Source organism: Ascidia mentula (assembly GCF_947561715.1).
Source record: "Ascidia mentula chromosome 3 unlocalized genomic scaffold, kaAscMent1.1 SUPER_3_unloc_13, whole genome shotgun sequence".
In the NCBI taxonomy this organism is placed as follows: Eukaryota; Metazoa; Chordata; class Ascidiacea; order Phlebobranchia; family Ascidiidae; genus Ascidia; species Ascidia mentula.
In genome coordinates, this window is record NW_028113724.1 from 1 (window position 1) to 17,897 (window position 17,897).

The 17,897-nt window shown below is 50.1% G+C and overlaps 39 non-coding genes across 39 annotated transcripts; all 39 read left to right on the forward strand.

Annotated features, from left to right (window-relative positions):
- Nucleotides 1-127: 127 nt before the first annotated feature.
- On the forward strand, nt 128-325 carry LOC145916989 (U2 spliceosomal RNA). The gene has a single exon (XR_014405058.1). It is a non-coding gene; the product is annotated as a U2 spliceosomal RNA (small nuclear RNA).
- Nucleotides 326-590: 265 nt separating this feature from the next.
- LOC145916972 (U1 spliceosomal RNA) lies at nt 591-754 on the forward strand. Its single transcript, XR_014405042.1, has one exon. It is a non-coding gene; the product is annotated as a U1 spliceosomal RNA (small nuclear RNA).
- Nucleotides 755-1,042: 288 nt separating this feature from the next.
- Nucleotides 1,043-1,240, forward strand: LOC145916990 (U2 spliceosomal RNA). The gene has a single exon (XR_014405059.1). It is a non-coding gene; the product is annotated as a U2 spliceosomal RNA (small nuclear RNA).
- A 265-nt stretch (nt 1,241-1,505) lies between these two features.
- On the forward strand, nt 1,506-1,669 carry LOC145916983 (U1 spliceosomal RNA). Its single transcript, XR_014405053.1, has one exon. It is a non-coding gene; the product is annotated as a U1 spliceosomal RNA (small nuclear RNA).
- A 289-nt stretch (nt 1,670-1,958) lies between these two features.
- LOC145916991 (U2 spliceosomal RNA) lies at nt 1,959-2,156 on the forward strand. Its single transcript, XR_014405060.1, has one exon. It is a non-coding gene; the product is annotated as a U2 spliceosomal RNA (small nuclear RNA).
- Nucleotides 2,157-2,421: 265 nt separating this feature from the next.
- Nucleotides 2,422-2,585, forward strand: LOC145916995 (U1 spliceosomal RNA). Its single transcript, XR_014405064.1, has one exon. It is a non-coding gene; the product is annotated as a U1 spliceosomal RNA (small nuclear RNA).
- Nucleotides 2,586-2,873: 288 nt separating this feature from the next.
- Nucleotides 2,874-3,071, forward strand: LOC145916992 (U2 spliceosomal RNA). Its single transcript, XR_014405061.1, has one exon. It is a non-coding gene; the product is annotated as a U2 spliceosomal RNA (small nuclear RNA).
- A 265-nt stretch (nt 3,072-3,336) lies between these two features.
- LOC145917007 (U1 spliceosomal RNA) lies at nt 3,337-3,500 on the forward strand. The gene has a single exon (XR_014405075.1). It is a non-coding gene; the product is annotated as a U1 spliceosomal RNA (small nuclear RNA).
- A 288-nt stretch (nt 3,501-3,788) lies between these two features.
- Nucleotides 3,789-3,986, forward strand: LOC145916993 (U2 spliceosomal RNA). The gene has a single exon (XR_014405062.1). It is a non-coding gene; the product is annotated as a U2 spliceosomal RNA (small nuclear RNA).
- Nucleotides 3,987-4,251: 265 nt separating this feature from the next.
- Nucleotides 4,252-4,415, forward strand: LOC145917012 (U1 spliceosomal RNA). The gene has a single exon (XR_014405080.1). It is a non-coding gene; the product is annotated as a U1 spliceosomal RNA (small nuclear RNA).
- A 288-nt stretch (nt 4,416-4,703) lies between these two features.
- On the forward strand, nt 4,704-4,901 carry LOC145916994 (U2 spliceosomal RNA). Its single transcript, XR_014405063.1, has one exon. It is a non-coding gene; the product is annotated as a U2 spliceosomal RNA (small nuclear RNA).
- A 265-nt stretch (nt 4,902-5,166) lies between these two features.
- Nucleotides 5,167-5,330, forward strand: LOC145916973 (U1 spliceosomal RNA). The gene has a single exon (XR_014405043.1). It is a non-coding gene; the product is annotated as a U1 spliceosomal RNA (small nuclear RNA).
- Nucleotides 5,331-5,618: 288 nt separating this feature from the next.
- LOC145916996 (U2 spliceosomal RNA) lies at nt 5,619-5,816 on the forward strand. The gene has a single exon (XR_014405065.1). It is a non-coding gene; the product is annotated as a U2 spliceosomal RNA (small nuclear RNA).
- A 265-nt stretch (nt 5,817-6,081) lies between these two features.
- LOC145916974 (U1 spliceosomal RNA) lies at nt 6,082-6,245 on the forward strand. Its single transcript, XR_014405044.1, has one exon. It is a non-coding gene; the product is annotated as a U1 spliceosomal RNA (small nuclear RNA).
- A 288-nt stretch (nt 6,246-6,533) lies between these two features.
- LOC145916997 (U2 spliceosomal RNA) lies at nt 6,534-6,731 on the forward strand. Its single transcript, XR_014405066.1, has one exon. It is a non-coding gene; the product is annotated as a U2 spliceosomal RNA (small nuclear RNA).
- Nucleotides 6,732-6,996: 265 nt separating this feature from the next.
- Nucleotides 6,997-7,160, forward strand: LOC145916975 (U1 spliceosomal RNA). The gene has a single exon (XR_014405045.1). It is a non-coding gene; the product is annotated as a U1 spliceosomal RNA (small nuclear RNA).
- Nucleotides 7,161-7,448: 288 nt separating this feature from the next.
- Nucleotides 7,449-7,646, forward strand: LOC145916998 (U2 spliceosomal RNA). The gene has a single exon (XR_014405067.1). It is a non-coding gene; the product is annotated as a U2 spliceosomal RNA (small nuclear RNA).
- Nucleotides 7,647-7,911: 265 nt separating this feature from the next.
- Nucleotides 7,912-8,075, forward strand: LOC145916976 (U1 spliceosomal RNA). The gene has a single exon (XR_014405046.1). It is a non-coding gene; the product is annotated as a U1 spliceosomal RNA (small nuclear RNA).
- A 288-nt stretch (nt 8,076-8,363) lies between these two features.
- On the forward strand, nt 8,364-8,561 carry LOC145916999 (U2 spliceosomal RNA). The gene has a single exon (XR_014405068.1). It is a non-coding gene; the product is annotated as a U2 spliceosomal RNA (small nuclear RNA).
- Nucleotides 8,562-8,826: 265 nt separating this feature from the next.
- Nucleotides 8,827-8,990, forward strand: LOC145916977 (U1 spliceosomal RNA). Its single transcript, XR_014405047.1, has one exon. It is a non-coding gene; the product is annotated as a U1 spliceosomal RNA (small nuclear RNA).
- A 288-nt stretch (nt 8,991-9,278) lies between these two features.
- On the forward strand, nt 9,279-9,476 carry LOC145917000 (U2 spliceosomal RNA). Its single transcript, XR_014405069.1, has one exon. It is a non-coding gene; the product is annotated as a U2 spliceosomal RNA (small nuclear RNA).
- Nucleotides 9,477-9,741: 265 nt separating this feature from the next.
- On the forward strand, nt 9,742-9,905 carry LOC145916978 (U1 spliceosomal RNA). Its single transcript, XR_014405048.1, has one exon. It is a non-coding gene; the product is annotated as a U1 spliceosomal RNA (small nuclear RNA).
- A 288-nt stretch (nt 9,906-10,193) lies between these two features.
- LOC145917002 (U2 spliceosomal RNA) lies at nt 10,194-10,391 on the forward strand. The gene has a single exon (XR_014405070.1). It is a non-coding gene; the product is annotated as a U2 spliceosomal RNA (small nuclear RNA).
- A 265-nt stretch (nt 10,392-10,656) lies between these two features.
- Nucleotides 10,657-10,820, forward strand: LOC145916979 (U1 spliceosomal RNA). The gene has a single exon (XR_014405049.1). It is a non-coding gene; the product is annotated as a U1 spliceosomal RNA (small nuclear RNA).
- Nucleotides 10,821-11,108: 288 nt separating this feature from the next.
- On the forward strand, nt 11,109-11,306 carry LOC145917003 (U2 spliceosomal RNA). Its single transcript, XR_014405071.1, has one exon. It is a non-coding gene; the product is annotated as a U2 spliceosomal RNA (small nuclear RNA).
- Nucleotides 11,307-11,569: 263 nt separating this feature from the next.
- LOC145916980 (U1 spliceosomal RNA) lies at nt 11,570-11,733 on the forward strand. Its single transcript, XR_014405050.1, has one exon. It is a non-coding gene; the product is annotated as a U1 spliceosomal RNA (small nuclear RNA).
- Nucleotides 11,734-12,021: 288 nt separating this feature from the next.
- Nucleotides 12,022-12,219, forward strand: LOC145917004 (U2 spliceosomal RNA). The gene has a single exon (XR_014405072.1). It is a non-coding gene; the product is annotated as a U2 spliceosomal RNA (small nuclear RNA).
- Nucleotides 12,220-12,484: 265 nt separating this feature from the next.
- On the forward strand, nt 12,485-12,648 carry LOC145916981 (U1 spliceosomal RNA). The gene has a single exon (XR_014405051.1). It is a non-coding gene; the product is annotated as a U1 spliceosomal RNA (small nuclear RNA).
- A 288-nt stretch (nt 12,649-12,936) lies between these two features.
- On the forward strand, nt 12,937-13,134 carry LOC145917005 (U2 spliceosomal RNA). Its single transcript, XR_014405073.1, has one exon. It is a non-coding gene; the product is annotated as a U2 spliceosomal RNA (small nuclear RNA).
- A 265-nt stretch (nt 13,135-13,399) lies between these two features.
- LOC145916982 (U1 spliceosomal RNA) lies at nt 13,400-13,563 on the forward strand. The gene has a single exon (XR_014405052.1). It is a non-coding gene; the product is annotated as a U1 spliceosomal RNA (small nuclear RNA).
- Nucleotides 13,564-13,851: 288 nt separating this feature from the next.
- LOC145917006 (U2 spliceosomal RNA) lies at nt 13,852-14,049 on the forward strand. Its single transcript, XR_014405074.1, has one exon. It is a non-coding gene; the product is annotated as a U2 spliceosomal RNA (small nuclear RNA).
- Nucleotides 14,050-14,314: 265 nt separating this feature from the next.
- Nucleotides 14,315-14,478, forward strand: LOC145916984 (U1 spliceosomal RNA). Its single transcript, XR_014405054.1, has one exon. It is a non-coding gene; the product is annotated as a U1 spliceosomal RNA (small nuclear RNA).
- A 288-nt stretch (nt 14,479-14,766) lies between these two features.
- Nucleotides 14,767-14,964, forward strand: LOC145917008 (U2 spliceosomal RNA). Its single transcript, XR_014405076.1, has one exon. It is a non-coding gene; the product is annotated as a U2 spliceosomal RNA (small nuclear RNA).
- A 265-nt stretch (nt 14,965-15,229) lies between these two features.
- Nucleotides 15,230-15,393, forward strand: LOC145916986 (U1 spliceosomal RNA). Its single transcript, XR_014405055.1, has one exon. It is a non-coding gene; the product is annotated as a U1 spliceosomal RNA (small nuclear RNA).
- Nucleotides 15,394-15,681: 288 nt separating this feature from the next.
- LOC145917009 (U2 spliceosomal RNA) lies at nt 15,682-15,879 on the forward strand. Its single transcript, XR_014405077.1, has one exon. It is a non-coding gene; the product is annotated as a U2 spliceosomal RNA (small nuclear RNA).
- A 265-nt stretch (nt 15,880-16,144) lies between these two features.
- On the forward strand, nt 16,145-16,308 carry LOC145916987 (U1 spliceosomal RNA). The gene has a single exon (XR_014405056.1). It is a non-coding gene; the product is annotated as a U1 spliceosomal RNA (small nuclear RNA).
- A 288-nt stretch (nt 16,309-16,596) lies between these two features.
- Nucleotides 16,597-16,794, forward strand: LOC145917010 (U2 spliceosomal RNA). The gene has a single exon (XR_014405078.1). It is a non-coding gene; the product is annotated as a U2 spliceosomal RNA (small nuclear RNA).
- Nucleotides 16,795-17,059: 265 nt separating this feature from the next.
- LOC145916988 (U1 spliceosomal RNA) lies at nt 17,060-17,223 on the forward strand. Its single transcript, XR_014405057.1, has one exon. It is a non-coding gene; the product is annotated as a U1 spliceosomal RNA (small nuclear RNA).
- Nucleotides 17,224-17,511: 288 nt separating this feature from the next.
- Nucleotides 17,512-17,709, forward strand: LOC145917011 (U2 spliceosomal RNA). The gene has a single exon (XR_014405079.1). It is a non-coding gene; the product is annotated as a U2 spliceosomal RNA (small nuclear RNA).
- The last annotated feature ends 188 nt before the right edge of the window (nt 17,710-17,897 follow it).

Sequence of the window (17,897 nt, forward strand, 5' to 3'; positions counted from 1 at the left end):
CTGCCAAAAACGGTAGGAAAAAAACCAGGAAATTTTTTTTTTTTTTTCATTTTTCACCGGAATAAAATTTGGCAGCAAATGCGAGACGGACTCTTCCGGACGTTGCGGACTCAGTGGATGTTGCGGCATCGCTTCTCGGCTCTTTAGAGCTAAGATCAAGTGTAGTATCTGTTCTTCTCAGTTTAATACCTGGGACGCAAGCGATTCGCTTGCATGTCTTTGTATTAACCTGATTTTTGGACAGGGGGCACGGTGCCGGAGCTTGCTTCGACCTGCCCACGGGTTGTCCTGGTATTGCACTACCTCCAGGCACGGCCCACATTCCCACACATGTGGGAATAACCATCTGTTAATCATTCGCAAAACAATTGCACGAAACAGCGGTGCATCCCATGAGTGCGTGTGTGTCGTCTGTATGCACACGCCAAGGAAAGAGAGGTAGAGAGGGAGGACGGGAGAGCAATTAATTTAACGGCACATTTGGTTGTTGTGCTTGTCGGAGACCAGATAAAACAAGCCGTGAAATGCACAATGCGGCAAACACAAGGACGGACGACAAAAATGCTACCTCTCAAGAAGCTGTGCAAAGCATACTTACCTGACGGGGGCCTTCACCGTGATCAGGCCGGCGGTGGGCCCAGGGCGAGGCTTAGCCATTGCACTTAGGCTTAGCTGACCCTTGCGATTACCCCAAATGTGGGTAACTCGGCCGTACAATTTCTGCTAGTGGGGACTGCGTTCGCGCTATCCCCGTCTTTTACTAATCCTCTGATGTAGAGCAAAACGTAAGGTAGAAACGAAGTTTCTACGGGGGGGATTCGCCTGTTACGGTCAGGAGGAGTCGTGTCGGGGGTTGGGAGGTGGGTCATGGGTCCGTTTGTGACGTCATGTGGTGAACAAACTAATTTGAATGGCCTGCCAAAAACGGTAGGAAAAAAACCAGGAAATTTTTTTTTTTTTTTCATTTTTCACCGGAATAAAATTTGGCAGCAAATGCGAGACGGACTCTTCCGGACGTTGCGGACTCAGTGGATGTTGCGGCATCGCTTCTCGGCTCTTTAGAGCTAAGATCAAGTGTAGTATCTGTTCTTCTCAGTTTAATACCTGGGACGCAAGCGATTCGCTTGCATGTCTTTGTATTAACCTGATTTTTGGACAGGGGGCACGGTGCCGGAGCTTGCTTCGACCTGCCCACGGGTTGTCCTGGTATTGCACTACCTCCAGGCACGGCCCACATTCCCACACATGTGGGAATAACCATCTGTTAATCATTCGCAAAACAATTGCACGAAACAGCGGTGCATCCCATGAGTGCGTGTGTGTCGTCTGTATGCACACGCCAAGGAAAGAGAGGTAGAGAGGGAGGACGGGAGAGCAATTAATTTAACGGCACATTTGGTTGTTGTGCTTGTCGGAGACCAGATAAAACAAGCCGTGAAATGCACAATGCGGCAAACACAAGGACGGACGACAAAAATGCTACCTCTCAAGAAGCTGTGCAAAGCATACTTACCTGACGGGGGCCTTCACCGTGATCAGGCCGGCGGTGGGCCCAGGGCGAGGCTTAGCCATTGCACTTAGGCTTAGCTGACCCTTGCGATTACCCCAAATGTGGGTAACTCGGCCGTACAATTTCTGCTAGTGGGGACTGCGTTCGCGCTATCCCCGTCTTTTACTAATCCTCTGATGTAGAGCAAAACGTAAGGTAGAAACGAAGTTTCTACGGGGGGGATTCGCCTGTTACGGTCAGGAGGAGTCGTGTCGGGGGTTGGGAGGTGGGTCATGGGTCCGTTTGTGACGTCATGTGGTGAACAAACTAATTTGAATGGCCTGCCAAAAACGGTAGGAAAAAAACCAGGAAATTTTTTTTTTTTTTTTCATTTTTCACCGGAATAAAATTTGGCAGCAAATGCGAGACGGACTCTTCCGGACGTTGCGGACTCAGTGGATGTTGCGGCATCGCTTCTCGGCTCTTTAGAGCTAAGATCAAGTGTAGTATCTGTTCTTCTCAGTTTAATACCTGGGACGCAAGCGATTCGCTTGCATGTCTTTGTATTAACCTGATTTTTGGACAGGGGGCACGGTGCCGGAGCTTGCTTCGACCTGCCCACGGGTTGTCCTGGTATTGCACTACCTCCAGGCACGGCCCACATTCCCACACATGTGGGAATAACCATCTGTTAATCATTCGCAAAACAATTGCACGAAACAGCGGTGCATCCCATGAGTGCGTGTGTGTCGTCTGTATGCACACGCCAAGGAAAGAGAGGTAGAGAGGGAGGACGGGAGAGCAATTAATTTAACGGCACATTTGGTTGTTGTGCTTGTCGGAGACCAGATAAAACAAGCCGTGAAATGCACAATGCGGCAAACACAAGGACGGACGACAAAAATGCTACCTCTCAAGAAGCTGTGCAAAGCATACTTACCTGACGGGGGCCTTCACCGTGATCAGGCCGGCGGTGGGCCCAGGGCGAGGCTTAGCCATTGCACTTAGGCTTAGCTGACCCTTGCGATTACCCCAAATGTGGGTAACTCGGCCGTACAATTTCTGCTAGTGGGGACTGCGTTCGCGCTATCCCCGTCTTTTACTAATCCTCTGATGTAGAGCAAAACGTAAGGTAGAAACGAAGTTTCTACGGGGGGGATTCGCCTGTTACGGTCAGGAGGAGTCGTGTCGGGGGTTGGGAGGTGGGTCATGGGTCCGTTTGTGACGTCATGTGGTGAACAAACTAATTTGAATGGCCTGCCAAAAACGGTAGGAAAAAAACCAGGAAATTTTTTTTTTTTTTTCATTTTTCACCGGAATAAAATTTGGCAGCAAATGCGAGACGGACTCTTCCGGACGTTGCGGACTCAGTGGATGTTGCGGCATCGCTTCTCGGCTCTTTAGAGCTAAGATCAAGTGTAGTATCTGTTCTTCTCAGTTTAATACCTGGGACGCAAGCGATTCGCTTGCATGTCTTTGTATTAACCTGATTTTTGGACAGGGGGCACGGTGCCGGAGCTTGCTTCGACCTGCCCACGGGTTGTCCTGGTATTGCACTACCTCCAGGCACGGCCCACATTCCCACACATGTGGGAATAACCATCTGTTAATCATTCGCAAAACAATTGCACGAAACAGCGGTGCATCCCATGAGTGCGTGTGTGTCGTCTGTATGCACACGCCAAGGAAAGAGAGGTAGAGAGGGAGGACGGGAGAGCAATTAATTTAACGGCACATTTGGTTGTTGTGCTTGTCGGAGACCAGATAAAACAAGCCGTGAAATGCACAATGCGGCAAACACAAGGACGGACGACAAAAATGCTACCTCTCAAGAAGCTGTGCAAAGCATACTTACCTGACGGGGGCCTTCACCGTGATCAGGCCGGCGGTGGGCCCAGGGCGAGGCTTAGCCATTGCACTTAGGCTTAGCTGACCCTTGCGATTACCCCAAATGTGGGTAACTCGGCCGTACAATTTCTGCTAGTGGGGACTGCGTTCGCGCTATCCCCGTCTTTTACTAATCCTCTGATGTAGAGCAAAACGTAAGGTAGAAACGAAGTTTCTACGGGGGGGATTCGCCTGTTACGGTCAGGAGGAGTCGTGTCGGGGGTTGGGAGGTGGGTCATGGGTCCGTTTGTGACGTCATGTGGTGAACAAACTAATTTGAATGGCCTGCCAAAAACGGTAGGAAAAAAACCAGGAAATTTTTTTTTTTTTTTCATTTTTCACCGGAATAAAATTTGGCAGCAAATGCGAGACGGACTCTTCCGGACGTTGCGGACTCAGTGGATGTTGCGGCATCGCTTCTCGGCTCTTTAGAGCTAAGATCAAGTGTAGTATCTGTTCTTCTCAGTTTAATACCTGGGACGCAAGCGATTCGCTTGCATGTCTTTGTATTAACCTGATTTTTGGACAGGGGGCACGGTGCCGGAGCTTGCTTCGACCTGCCCACGGGTTGTCCTGGTATTGCACTACCTCCAGGCACGGCCCACATTCCCACACATGTGGGAATAACCATCTGTTAATCATTCGCAAAACAATTGCACGAAACAGCGGTGCATCCCATGAGTGCGTGTGTGTCGTCTGTATGCACACGCCAAGGAAAGAGAGGTAGAGAGGGAGGACGGGAGAGCAATTAATTTAACGGCACATTTGGTTGTTGTGCTTGTCGGAGACCAGATAAAACAAGCCGTGAAATGCACAATGCGGCAAACACAAGGACGGACGACAAAAATGCTACCTCTCAAGAAGCTGTGCAAAGCATACTTACCTGACGGGGGCCTTCACCGTGATCAGGCCGGCGGTGGGCCCAGGGCGAGGCTTAGCCATTGCACTTAGGCTTAGCTGACCCTTGCGATTACCCCAAATGTGGGTAACTCGGCCGTACAATTTCTGCTAGTGGGGACTGCGTTCGCGCTATCCCCGTCTTTTACTAATCCTCTGATGTAGAGCAAAACGTAAGGTAGAAACGAAGTTTCTACGGGGGGGATTCGCCTGTTACGGTCAGGAGGAGTCGTGTCGGGGGTTGGGAGGTGGGTCATGGGTCCGTTTGTGACGTCATGTGGTGAACAAACTAATTTGAATGGCCTGCCAAAAACGGTAGGAAAAAAACCAGGAAATTTTTTTTTTTTTTTCATTTTTCACCGGAATAAAATTTGGCAGCAAATGCGAGACGGACTCTTCCGGACGTTGCGGACTCAGTGGATGTTGCGGCATCGCTTCTCGGCTCTTTAGAGCTAAGATCAAGTGTAGTATCTGTTCTTCTCAGTTTAATACCTGGGACGCAAGCGATTCGCTTGCATGTCTTTGTATTAACCTGATTTTTGGACAGGGGGCACGGTGCCGGAGCTTGCTTCGACCTGCCCACGGGTTGTCCTGGTATTGCACTACCTCCAGGCACGGCCCACATTCCCACACATGTGGGAATAACCATCTGTTAATCATTCGCAAAACAATTGCACGAAACAGCGGTGCATCCCATGAGTGCGTGTGTGTCGTCTGTATGCACACGCCAAGGAAAGAGAGGTAGAGAGGGAGGACGGGAGAGCAATTAATTTAACGGCACATTTGGTTGTTGTGCTTGTCGGAGACCAGATAAAACAAGCCGTGAAATGCACAATGCGGCAAACACAAGGACGGACGACAAAAATGCTACCTCTCAAGAAGCTGTGCAAAGCATACTTACCTGACGGGGGCCTTCACCGTGATCAGGCCGGCGGTGGGCCCAGGGCGAGGCTTAGCCATTGCACTTAGGCTTAGCTGACCCTTGCGATTACCCCAAATGTGGGTAACTCGGCCGTACAATTTCTGCTAGTGGGGACTGCGTTCGCGCTATCCCCGTCTTTTACTAATCCTCTGATGTAGAGCAAAACGTAAGGTAGAAACGAAGTTTCTACGGGGGGGATTCGCCTGTTACGGTCAGGAGGAGTCGTGTCGGGGGTTGGGAGGTGGGTCATGGGTCCGTTTGTGACGTCATGTGGTGAACAAACTAATTTGAATGGCCTGCCAAAAACGGTAGGAAAAAAACCAGGAAATTTTTTTTTTTTTTTCATTTTTCACCGGAATAAAATTTGGCAGCAAATGCGAGACGGACTCTTCCGGACGTTGCGGACTCAGTGGATGTTGCGGCATCGCTTCTCGGCTCTTTAGAGCTAAGATCAAGTGTAGTATCTGTTCTTCTCAGTTTAATACCTGGGACGCAAGCGATTCGCTTGCATGTCTTTGTATTAACCTGATTTTTGGACAGGGGGCACGGTGCCGGAGCTTGCTTCGACCTGCCCACGGGTTGTCCTGGTATTGCACTACCTCCAGGCACGGCCCACATTCCCACACATGTGGGAATAACCATCTGTTAATCATTCGCAAAACAATTGCACGAAACAGCGGTGCATCCCATGAGTGCGTGTGTGTCGTCTGTATGCACACGCCAAGGAAAGAGAGGTAGAGAGGGAGGACGGGAGAGCAATTAATTTAACGGCACATTTGGTTGTTGTGCTTGTCGGAGACCAGATAAAACAAGCCGTGAAATGCACAATGCGGCAAACACAAGGACGGACGACAAAAATGCTACCTCTCAAGAAGCTGTGCAAAGCATACTTACCTGACGGGGGCCTTCACCGTGATCAGGCCGGCGGTGGGCCCAGGGCGAGGCTTAGCCATTGCACTTAGGCTTAGCTGACCCTTGCGATTACCCCAAATGTGGGTAACTCGGCCGTACAATTTCTGCTAGTGGGGACTGCGTTCGCGCTATCCCCGTCTTTTACTAATCCTCTGATGTAGAGCAAAACGTAAGGTAGAAACGAAGTTTCTACGGGGGGGATTCGCCTGTTACGGTCAGGAGGAGTCGTGTCGGGGGTTGGGAGGTGGGTCATGGGTCCGTTTGTGACGTCATGTGGTGAACAAACTAATTTGAATGGCCTGCCAAAAACGGTAGGAAAAAAACCAGGAAATTTTTTTTTTTTTTTCATTTTTCACCGGAATAAAATTTGGCAGCAAATGCGAGACGGACTCTTCCGGACGTTGCGGACTCAGTGGATGTTGCGGCATCGCTTCTCGGCTCTTTAGAGCTAAGATCAAGTGTAGTATCTGTTCTTCTCAGTTTAATACCTGGGACGCAAGCGATTCGCTTGCATGTCTTTGTATTAACCTGATTTTTGGACAGGGGGCACGGTGCCGGAGCTTGCTTCGACCTGCCCACGGGTTGTCCTGGTATTGCACTACCTCCAGGCACGGCCCACATTCCCACACATGTGGGAATAACCATCTGTTAATCATTCGCAAAACAATTGCACGAAACAGCGGTGCATCCCATGAGTGCGTGTGTGTCGTCTGTATGCACACGCCAAGGAAAGAGAGGTAGAGAGGGAGGACGGGAGAGCAATTAATTTAACGGCACATTTGGTTGTTGTGCTTGTCGGAGACCAGATAAAACAAGCCGTGAAATGCACAATGCGGCAAACACAAGGACGGACGACAAAAATGCTACCTCTCAAGAAGCTGTGCAAAGCATACTTACCTGACGGGGGCCTTCACCGTGATCAGGCCGGCGGTGGGCCCAGGGCGAGGCTTAGCCATTGCACTTAGGCTTAGCTGACCCTTGCGATTACCCCAAATGTGGGTAACTCGGCCGTACAATTTCTGCTAGTGGGGACTGCGTTCGCGCTATCCCCGTCTTTTACTAATCCTCTGATGTAGAGCAAAACGTAAGGTAGAAACGAAGTTTCTACGGGGGGGATTCGCCTGTTACGGTCAGGAGGAGTCGTGTCGGGGGTTGGGAGGTGGGTCATGGGTCCGTTTGTGACGTCATGTGGTGAACAAACTAATTTGAATGGCCTGCCAAAAACGGTAGGAAAAAAACCAGGAAATTTTTTTTTTTTTTTCATTTTTCACCGGAATAAAATTTGGCAGCAAATGCGAGACGGACTCTTCCGGACGTTGCGGACTCAGTGGATGTTGCGGCATCGCTTCTCGGCTCTTTAGAGCTAAGATCAAGTGTAGTATCTGTTCTTCTCAGTTTAATACCTGGGACGCAAGCGATTCGCTTGCATGTCTTTGTATTAACCTGATTTTTGGACAGGGGGCACGGTGCCGGAGCTTGCTTCGACCTGCCCACGGGTTGTCCTGGTATTGCACTACCTCCAGGCACGGCCCACATTCCCACACATGTGGGAATAACCATCTGTTAATCATTCGCAAAACAATTGCACGAAACAGCGGTGCATCCCATGAGTGCGTGTGTGTCGTCTGTATGCACACGCCAAGGAAAGAGAGGTAGAGAGGGAGGACGGGAGAGCAATTAATTTAACGGCACATTTGGTTGTTGTGCTTGTCGGAGACCAGATAAAACAAGCCGTGAAATGCACAATGCGGCAAACACAAGGACGGACGACAAAAATGCTACCTCTCAAGAAGCTGTGCAAAGCATACTTACCTGACGGGGGCCTTCACCGTGATCAGGCCGGCGGTGGGCCCAGGGCGAGGCTTAGCCATTGCACTTAGGCTTAGCTGACCCTTGCGATTACCCCAAATGTGGGTAACTCGGCCGTACAATTTCTGCTAGTGGGGACTGCGTTCGCGCTATCCCCGTCTTTTACTAATCCTCTGATGTAGAGCAAAACGTAAGGTAGAAACGAAGTTTCTACGGGGGGGATTCGCCTGTTACGGTCAGGAGGAGTCGTGTCGGGGGTTGGGAGGTGGGTCATGGGTCCGTTTGTGACGTCATGTGGTGAACAAACTAATTTGAATGGCCTGCCAAAAACGGTAGGAAAAAAACCAGGAAATTTTTTTTTTTTTTTCATTTTTCACCGGAATAAAATTTGGCAGCAAATGCGAGACGGACTCTTCCGGACGTTGCGGACTCAGTGGATGTTGCGGCATCGCTTCTCGGCTCTTTAGAGCTAAGATCAAGTGTAGTATCTGTTCTTCTCAGTTTAATACCTGGGACGCAAGCGATTCGCTTGCATGTCTTTGTATTAACCTGATTTTTGGACAGGGGGCACGGTGCCGGAGCTTGCTTCGACCTGCCCACGGGTTGTCCTGGTATTGCACTACCTCCAGGCACGGCCCACATTCCCACACATGTGGGAATAACCATCTGTTAATCATTCGCAAAACAATTGCACGAAACAGCGGTGCATCCCATGAGTGCGTGTGTGTCGTCTGTATGCACACGCCAAGGAAAGAGAGGTAGAGAGGGAGGACGGGAGAGCAATTAATTTAACGGCACATTTGGTTGTTGTGCTTGTCGGAGACCAGATAAAACAAGCCGTGAAATGCACAATGCGGCAAACACAAGGACGGACGACAAAAATGCTACCTCTCAAGAAGCTGTGCAAAGCATACTTACCTGACGGGGGCCTTCACCGTGATCAGGCCGGCGGTGGGCCCAGGGCGAGGCTTAGCCATTGCACTTAGGCTTAGCTGACCCTTGCGATTACCCCAAATGTGGGTAACTCGGCCGTACAATTTCTGCTAGTGGGGACTGCGTTCGCGCTATCCCCGTCTTTTACTAATCCTCTGATGTAGAGCAAAACGTAAGGTAGAAACGAAGTTTCTACGGGGGGGATTCGCCTGTTACGGTCAGGAGGAGTCGTGTCGGGGGTTGGGAGGTGGGTCATGGGTCCGTTTGTGACGTCATGTGGTGAACAAACTAATTTGAATGGCCTGCCAAAAACGGTAGGAAAAAAACCAGGAAATTTTTTTTTTTTTTTCATTTTTCACCGGAATAAAATTTGGCAGCAAATGCGAGACGGACTCTTCCGGACGTTGCGGACTCAGTGGATGTTGCGGCATCGCTTCTCGGCTCTTTAGAGCTAAGATCAAGTGTAGTATCTGTTCTTCTCAGTTTAATACCTGGGACGCAAGCGATTCGCTTGCATGTCTTTGTATTAACCTGATTTTTGGACAGGGGGCACGGTGCCGGAGCTTGCTTCGACCTGCCCACGGGTTGTCCTGGTATTGCACTACCTCCAGGCACGGCCCACATTCCCACACATGTGGGAATAACCATCTGTTAATCATTCGCAAAACAATTGCACGAAACAGCGGTGCATCCCATGAGTGCGTGTGTGTCGTCTGTATGCACACGCCAAGGAAAGAGAGGTAGAGAGGGAGGACGGGAGAGCAATTAATTTAACGGCACATTTGGTTGTTGTGCTTGTCGGAGACCAGATAAAACAAGCCGTGAAATGCACAATGCGGCAAACACAAGGACGGACGACAAAAATGCTACCTCTCAAGAAGCTGTGCAAAGCATACTTACCTGACGGGGGCCTTCACCGTGATCAGGCCGGCGGTGGGCCCAGGGCGAGGCTTAGCCATTGCACTTAGGCTTAGCTGACCCTTGCGATTACCCCAAATGTGGGTAACTCGGCCGTACAATTTCTGCTAGTGGGGACTGCGTTCGCGCTATCCCCGTCTTTTACTAATCCTCTGATGTAGAGCAAAACGTAAGGTAGAAACGAAGTTTCTACGGGGGGGATTCGCCTGTTACGGTCAGGAGGAGTCGTGTCGGGGGTTGGGAGGTGGGTCATGGGTCCGTTTGTGACGTCATGTGGTGAACAAACTAATTTGAATGGCCTGCCAAAAACGGTAGGAAAAAAACCAGGAAATTTTTTTTTTTTTTTCATTTTTCACCGGAATAAAATTTGGCAGCAAATGCGAGACGGACTCTTCCGGACGTTGCGGACTCAGTGGATGTTGCGGCATCGCTTCTCGGCTCTTTAGAGCTAAGATCAAGTGTAGTATCTGTTCTTCTCAGTTTAATACCTGGGACGCAAGCGATTCGCTTGCATGTCTTTGTATTAACCTGATTTTTGGACAGGGGGCACGGTGCCGGAGCTTGCTTCGACCTGCCCACGGGTTGTCCTGGTATTGCACTACCTCCAGGCACGGCCCACATTCCCACACATGTGGGAATAACCATCTGTTAATCATTCGCAAAACAATTGCACGAAACAGCGGTGCATCCCATGAGTGCGTGTGTGTCGTCTGTATGCACACGCCAAGGAAAGAGAGGTAGAGAGGGAGGACGGGAGAGCAATTAATTTAACGGCACATTTGGTTGTTGTGCTTGTCGGAGACCAGATAAAACAAGCCGTGAAATGCACAATGCGGCAAACACAAGGACGGACGACAAAAATGCTACCTCTCAAGAAGCTGTGCAAAGCATACTTACCTGACGGGGGCCTTCACCGTGATCAGGCCGGCGGTGGGCCCAGGGCGAGGCTTAGCCATTGCACTTAGGCTTAGCTGACCCTTGCGATTACCCCAAATGTGGGTAACTCGGCCGTACAATTTCTGCTAGTGGGGACTGCGTTCGCGCTATCCCCGTCTTTTACTAATCCTCTGATGTAGAGCAAAACGTAAGGTAGAAACGAAGTTTCTACGGGGGGGATTCGCCTGTTACGGTCAGGAGGAGTCGTGTCGGGGGTTGGGAGGTGGGTCATGGGTCCGTTTGTGACGTCATGTGGTGAACAAACTAATTTGAATGGCCTGCCAAAAACGGTAGGAAAAAAACCAGGAAATTTTTTTTTTTTTTTCATTTTTCACCGGAATAAAATTTGGCAGCAAATGCGAGACGGACTCTTCCGGACGTTGCGGACTCAGTGGATGTTGCGGCATCGCTTCTCGGCTCTTTAGAGCTAAGATCAAGTGTAGTATCTGTTCTTCTCAGTTTAATACCTGGGACGCAAGCGATTCGCTTGCATGTCTTTGTATTAACCTGATTTTTGGACAGGGGGCACGGTGCCGGAGCTTGCTTCGACCTGCCCACGGGTTGTCCTGGTATTGCACTACCTCCAGGCACGGCCCACATTCCCACATGTGGGAATAACCATCTGTTAATCATTCGCAAAACAATTGCACGAAACAGCGGTGCATCCCATGAGTGCGTGTGTGTCGTCTGTATGCACACGCCAAGGAAAGAGAGGTAGAGAGGGAGGACGGGAGAGCAATTAATTTAACGGCACATTTGGTTGTTGTGCTTGTCGGAGACCAGATAAAACAAGCCGTGAAATGCACAATGCGGCAAACACAAGGACGGACGACAAAAATGCTACCTCTCAAGAAGCTGTGCAAAGCATACTTACCTGACGGGGGCCTTCACCGTGATCAGGCCGGCGGTGGGCCCAGGGCGAGGCTTAGCCATTGCACTTAGGCTTAGCTGACCCTTGCGATTACCCCAAATGTGGGTAACTCGGCCGTACAATTTCTGCTAGTGGGGACTGCGTTCGCGCTATCCCCGTCTTTTACTAATCCTCTGATGTAGAGCAAAACGTAAGGTAGAAACGAAGTTTCTACGGGGGGGATTCGCCTGTTACGGTCAGGAGGAGTCGTGTCGGGGGTTGGGAGGTGGGTCATGGGTCCGTTTGTGACGTCATGTGGTGAACAAACTAATTTGAATGGCCTGCCAAAAACGGTAGGAAAAAAACCAGGAAATTTTTTTTTTTTTTTCATTTTTCACCGGAATAAAATTTGGCAGCAAATGCGAGACGGACTCTTCCGGACGTTGCGGACTCAGTGGATGTTGCGGCATCGCTTCTCGGCTCTTTAGAGCTAAGATCAAGTGTAGTATCTGTTCTTCTCAGTTTAATACCTGGGACGCAAGCGATTCGCTTGCATGTCTTTGTATTAACCTGATTTTTGGACAGGGGGCACGGTGCCGGAGCTTGCTTCGACCTGCCCACGGGTTGTCCTGGTATTGCACTACCTCCAGGCACGGCCCACATTCCCACACATGTGGGAATAACCATCTGTTAATCATTCGCAAAACAATTGCACGAAACAGCGGTGCATCCCATGAGTGCGTGTGTGTCGTCTGTATGCACACGCCAAGGAAAGAGAGGTAGAGAGGGAGGACGGGAGAGCAATTAATTTAACGGCACATTTGGTTGTTGTGCTTGTCGGAGACCAGATAAAACAAGCCGTGAAATGCACAATGCGGCAAACACAAGGACGGACGACAAAAATGCTACCTCTCAAGAAGCTGTGCAAAGCATACTTACCTGACGGGGGCCTTCACCGTGATCAGGCCGGCGGTGGGCCCAGGGCGAGGCTTAGCCATTGCACTTAGGCTTAGCTGACCCTTGCGATTACCCCAAATGTGGGTAACTCGGCCGTACAATTTCTGCTAGTGGGGACTGCGTTCGCGCTATCCCCGTCTTTTACTAATCCTCTGATGTAGAGCAAAACGTAAGGTAGAAACGAAGTTTCTACGGGGGGGATTCGCCTGTTACGGTCAGGAGGAGTCGTGTCGGGGGTTGGGAGGTGGGTCATGGGTCCGTTTGTGACGTCATGTGGTGAACAAACTAATTTGAATGGCCTGCCAAAAACGGTAGGAAAAAAACCAGGAAATTTTTTTTTTTTTTTCATTTTTCACCGGAATAAAATTTGGCAGCAAATGCGAGACGGACTCTTCCGGACGTTGCGGACTCAGTGGATGTTGCGGCATCGCTTCTCGGCTCTTTAGAGCTAAGATCAAGTGTAGTATCTGTTCTTCTCAGTTTAATACCTGGGACGCAAGCGATTCGCTTGCATGTCTTTGTATTAACCTGATTTTTGGACAGGGGGCACGGTGCCGGAGCTTGCTTCGACCTGCCCACGGGTTGTCCTGGTATTGCACTACCTCCAGGCACGGCCCACATTCCCACACATGTGGGAATAACCATCTGTTAATCATTCGCAAAACAATTGCACGAAACAGCGGTGCATCCCATGAGTGCGTGTGTGTCGTCTGTATGCACACGCCAAGGAAAGAGAGGTAGAGAGGGAGGACGGGAGAGCAATTAATTTAACGGCACATTTGGTTGTTGTGCTTGTCGGAGACCAGATAAAACAAGCCGTGAAATGCACAATGCGGCAAACACAAGGACGGACGACAAAAATGCTACCTCTCAAGAAGCTGTGCAAAGCATACTTACCTGACGGGGGCCTTCACCGTGATCAGGCCGGCGGTGGGCCCAGGGCGAGGCTTAGCCATTGCACTTAGGCTTAGCTGACCCTTGCGATTACCCCAAATGTGGGTAACTCGGCCGTACAATTTCTGCTAGTGGGGACTGCGTTCGCGCTATCCCCGTCTTTTACTAATCCTCTGATGTAGAGCAAAACGTAAGGTAGAAACGAAGTTTCTACGGGGGGGATTCGCCTGTTACGGTCAGGAGGAGTCGTGTCGGGGGTTGGGAGGTGGGTCATGGGTCCGTTTGTGACGTCATGTGGTGAACAAACTAATTTGAATGGCCTGCCAAAAACGGTAGGAAAAAAACCAGGAAATTTTTTTTTTTTTTTCATTTTTCACCGGAATAAAATTTGGCAGCAAATGCGAGACGGACTCTTCCGGACGTTGCGGACTCAGTGGATGTTGCGGCATCGCTTCTCGGCTCTTTAGAGCTAAGATCAAGTGTAGTATCTGTTCTTCTCAGTTTAATACCTGGGACGCAAGCGATTCGCTTGCATGTCTTTGTATTAACCTGATTTTTGGACAGGGGGCACGGTGCCGGAGCTTGCTTCGACCTGCCCACGGGTTGTCCTGGTATTGCACTACCTCCAGGCACGGCCCACATTCCCACACATGTGGGAATAACCATCTGTTAATCATTCGCAAAACAATTGCACGAAACAGCGGTGCATCCCATGAGTGCGTGTGTGTCGTCTGTATGCACACGCCAAGGAAAGAGAGGTAGAGAGGGAGGACGGGAGAGCAATTAATTTAACGGCACATTTGGTTGTTGTGCTTGTCGGAGACCAGATAAAACAAGCCGTGAAATGCACAATGCGGCAAACACAAGGACGGACGACAAAAATGCTACCTCTCAAGAAGCTGTGCAAAGCATACTTACCTGACGGGGGCCTTCACCGTGATCAGGCCGGCGGTGGGCCCAGGGCGAGGCTTAGCCATTGCACTTAGGCTTAGCTGACCCTTGCGATTACCCCAAATGTGGGTAACTCGGCCGTACAATTTCTGCTAGTGGGGACTGCGTTCGCGCTATCCCCGTCTTTTACTAATCCTCTGATGTAGAGCAAAACGTAAGGTAGAAACGAAGTTTCTACGGGGGGGATTCGCCTGTTACGGTCAGGAGGAGTCGTGTCGGGGGTTGGGAGGTGGGTCATGGGTCCGTTTGTGACGTCATGTGGTGAACAAACTAATTTGAATGGCCTGCCAAAAACGGTAGGAAAAAAACCAGGAAATTTTTTTTTTTTTTTCATTTTTCACCGGAATAAAATTTGGCAGCAAATGCGAGACGGACTCTTCCGGACGTTGCGGACTCAGTGGATGTTGCGGCATCGCTTCTCGGCTCTTTAGAGCTAAGATCAAGTGTAGTATCTGTTCTTCTCAGTTTAATACCTGGGACGCAAGCGATTCGCTTGCATGTCTTTGTATTAACCTGATTTTTGGACAGGGGGCACGGTGCCGGAGCTTGCTTCGACCTGCCCACGGGTTGTCCTGGTATTGCACTACCTCCAGGCACGGCCCACATTCCCACACATGTGGGAATAACCATCTGTTAATCATTCGCAAAACAATTGCACGAAACAGCGGTGCATCCCATGAGTGCGTGTGTGTCGTCTGTATGCACACGCCAAGGAAAGAGAGGTAGAGAGGGAGGACGGGAGAGCAATTAATTTAACGGCACATTTGGTTGTTGTGCTTGTCGGAGACCAGATAAAACAAGCCGTGAAATGCACAATGCGGCAAACACAAGGACGGACGACAAAAATGCTACCTCTCAAGAAGCTGTGCAAAGCATACTTACCTGACGGGGGCCTTCACCGTGATCAGGCCGGCGGTGGGCCCAGGGCGAGGCTTAGCCATTGCACTTAGGCTTAGCTGACCCTTGCGATTACCCCAAATGTGGGTAACTCGGCCGTACAATTTCTGCTAGTGGGGACTGCGTTCGCGCTATCCCCGTCTTTTACTAATCCTCTGATGTAGAGCAAAACGTAAGGTAGAAACGAAGTTTCTACGGGGGGGATTCGCCTGTTACGGTCAGGAGGAGTCGTGTCGGGGGTTGGGAGGTGGGTCATGGGTCCGTTTGTGACGTCATGTGGTGAACAAACTAATTTGAATGGCCTGCCAAAAACGGTAGGAAAAAAACCAGGAAATTTTTTTTTTTTTTTCATTTTTCACCGGAATAAAATTTGGCAGCAAATGCGAGACGGACTCTTCCGGACGTTGCGGACTCAGTGGATGTTGCGGCATCGCTTCTCGGCTCTTTAGAGCTAAGATCAAGTGTAGTATCTGTTCTTCTCAGTTTAATACCTGGGACGCAAGCGATTCGCTTGCATGTCTTTGTATTAACCTGATTTTTGGACAGGGGGCACGGTGCCGGAGCTTGCTTCGACCTGCCCACGGGTTGTCCTGGTATTGCACTACCTCCAGGCACGGCCCACATTCCCACACATGTGGGAATAACCATCTGTTAATCATTCGCAAAACAATTGCACGAAACAGCGGTGCATCCCATGAGTGCGTGTGTGTCGTCTGTATGCACACGCCAAGGAAAGAGAGGTAGAGAGGGAGGACGGGAGAGCAATTAATTTAACGGCACATTTGGTTGTTGTGCTTGTCGGAGACCAGATAAAACAAGCCGTGAAATGCACAATGCGGCAAACACAAGGACGGACGACAAAAATGCTACCTCTCAAGAAGCTGTGCAAAGCATACTTACCTGACGGGGGCCTTCACCGTGATCAGGCCGGCGGTGGGCCCAGGGCGAGGCTTAGCCATTGCACTTAGGCTTAGCTGACCCTTGCGATTACCCCAAATGTGGGTAACTCGGCCGTACAATTTCTGCTAGTGGGGACTGCGTTCGCGCTATCCCCGTCTTTTACTAATCCTCTGATGTAGAGCAAAACGTAAGGTAGAAACGAAGTTTCTACGGGGGGGATTCGCCTGTTACGGTCAGGAGGAGTCGTGTCGGGGGTTGGGAGGTGGGTCATGGGTCCGTTTGTGACGTCATGTGGTGAACAAACTAATTTGAATGGCCTGCCAAAAACGGTAGGAAAAAAACCAGGAAATTTTTTTTTTTTTTTCATTTTTCACCGGAATAAAATTTGGCAGCAAATGCGAGACGGACTCTTCCGGACGTTGCGGACTCAGTGGATGTTGCGGCATCGCTTCTCGGCTCTTTAGAGCTAAGATCAAGTGTAGTATCTGTTCTTCTCAGTTTAATACCTGGGACGCAAGCGATTCGCTTGCATGTCTTTGTATTAACCTGATTTTTGGACAGGGGGCACGGTGCCGGAGCTTGCTTCGACCTGCCCACGGGTTGTCCTGGTATTGCACTACCTCCAGGCACGGCCCACATTCCCACACATGTGGGAATAACCATCTGTTAATCATTCGCAAAACAATTGCACGAAACAGCGGTGCATCCCATGAGTGCGTGTGTGTCGTCTGTATGCACACGCCAAGGAAAGAGAGGTAGAGAGGGAGGACGGGAGAGCAATTAATTTAACGGCACATTTGGTTGTTGTGCTTGTCGGAGACCAGATAAAACAAGCCGTGAAATGCACAATGCGGCAAACACAAGGACGGACGACAAAAATGCTACCTCTCAAGAAGCTGTGCAAAGCATACTTACCTGACGGGGGCCTTCACCGTGATCAGGCCGGCGGTGGGCCCAGGGCGAGGCTTAGCCATTGCACTTAGGCTTAGCTGACCCTTGCGATTACCCCAAATGTGGGTAACTCGGCCGTACAATTTCTGCTAGTGGGGACTGCGTTCGCGCTATCCCCGTCTTTTACTAATCCTCTGATGTAGAGCAAAACGTAAGGTAGAAACGAAGTTTCTACGGGGGGGATTCGCCTGTTACGGTCAGGAGGAGTCGTGTCGGGGGTTGGGAGGTGGGTCATGGGTCCGTTTGTGACGTCATGTGGTGAACAAACTAATTTGAATGGCCTGCCAAAAACGGTAGGAAAAAAACCAGGAAATTTTTTTTTTTTTTTCATTTTTCACCGGAATAAAATTTGGCAGCAAATGCGAGACGGACTCTTCCGGACGTTGCGGACTCAGTGGATGTTGCGGCATCGCTTCTCGGCTCTTTAGAGCTAAGATCAAGTGTAGTATCTGTTCTTCTCAGTTTAATACCTGGGACGCAAGCGATTCGCTTGCATGTCTTTGTATTAACCTGATTTTTGGACAGGGGGCACGGTGCCGGAGCTTGCTTCGACCTGCCCACGGGTTGTCCTGGTATTGCACTACCTCCAGGCACGGCCCACATTCCCACACATGTGGGAATAACCATCTGTTAATCATTCGCAAAACAATTGCACGAAACAGCGGTGCATCCCATGAGTGCGTGTGTGTCGTCTGTATGCACACGCCAAGGAAAGAGAGGTAGAGAGGGAGGACGGGAGAGCAATTAATTTAACGGCACATTTGGTTGTTGTGCTTGTCGGAGACCAGATAAAA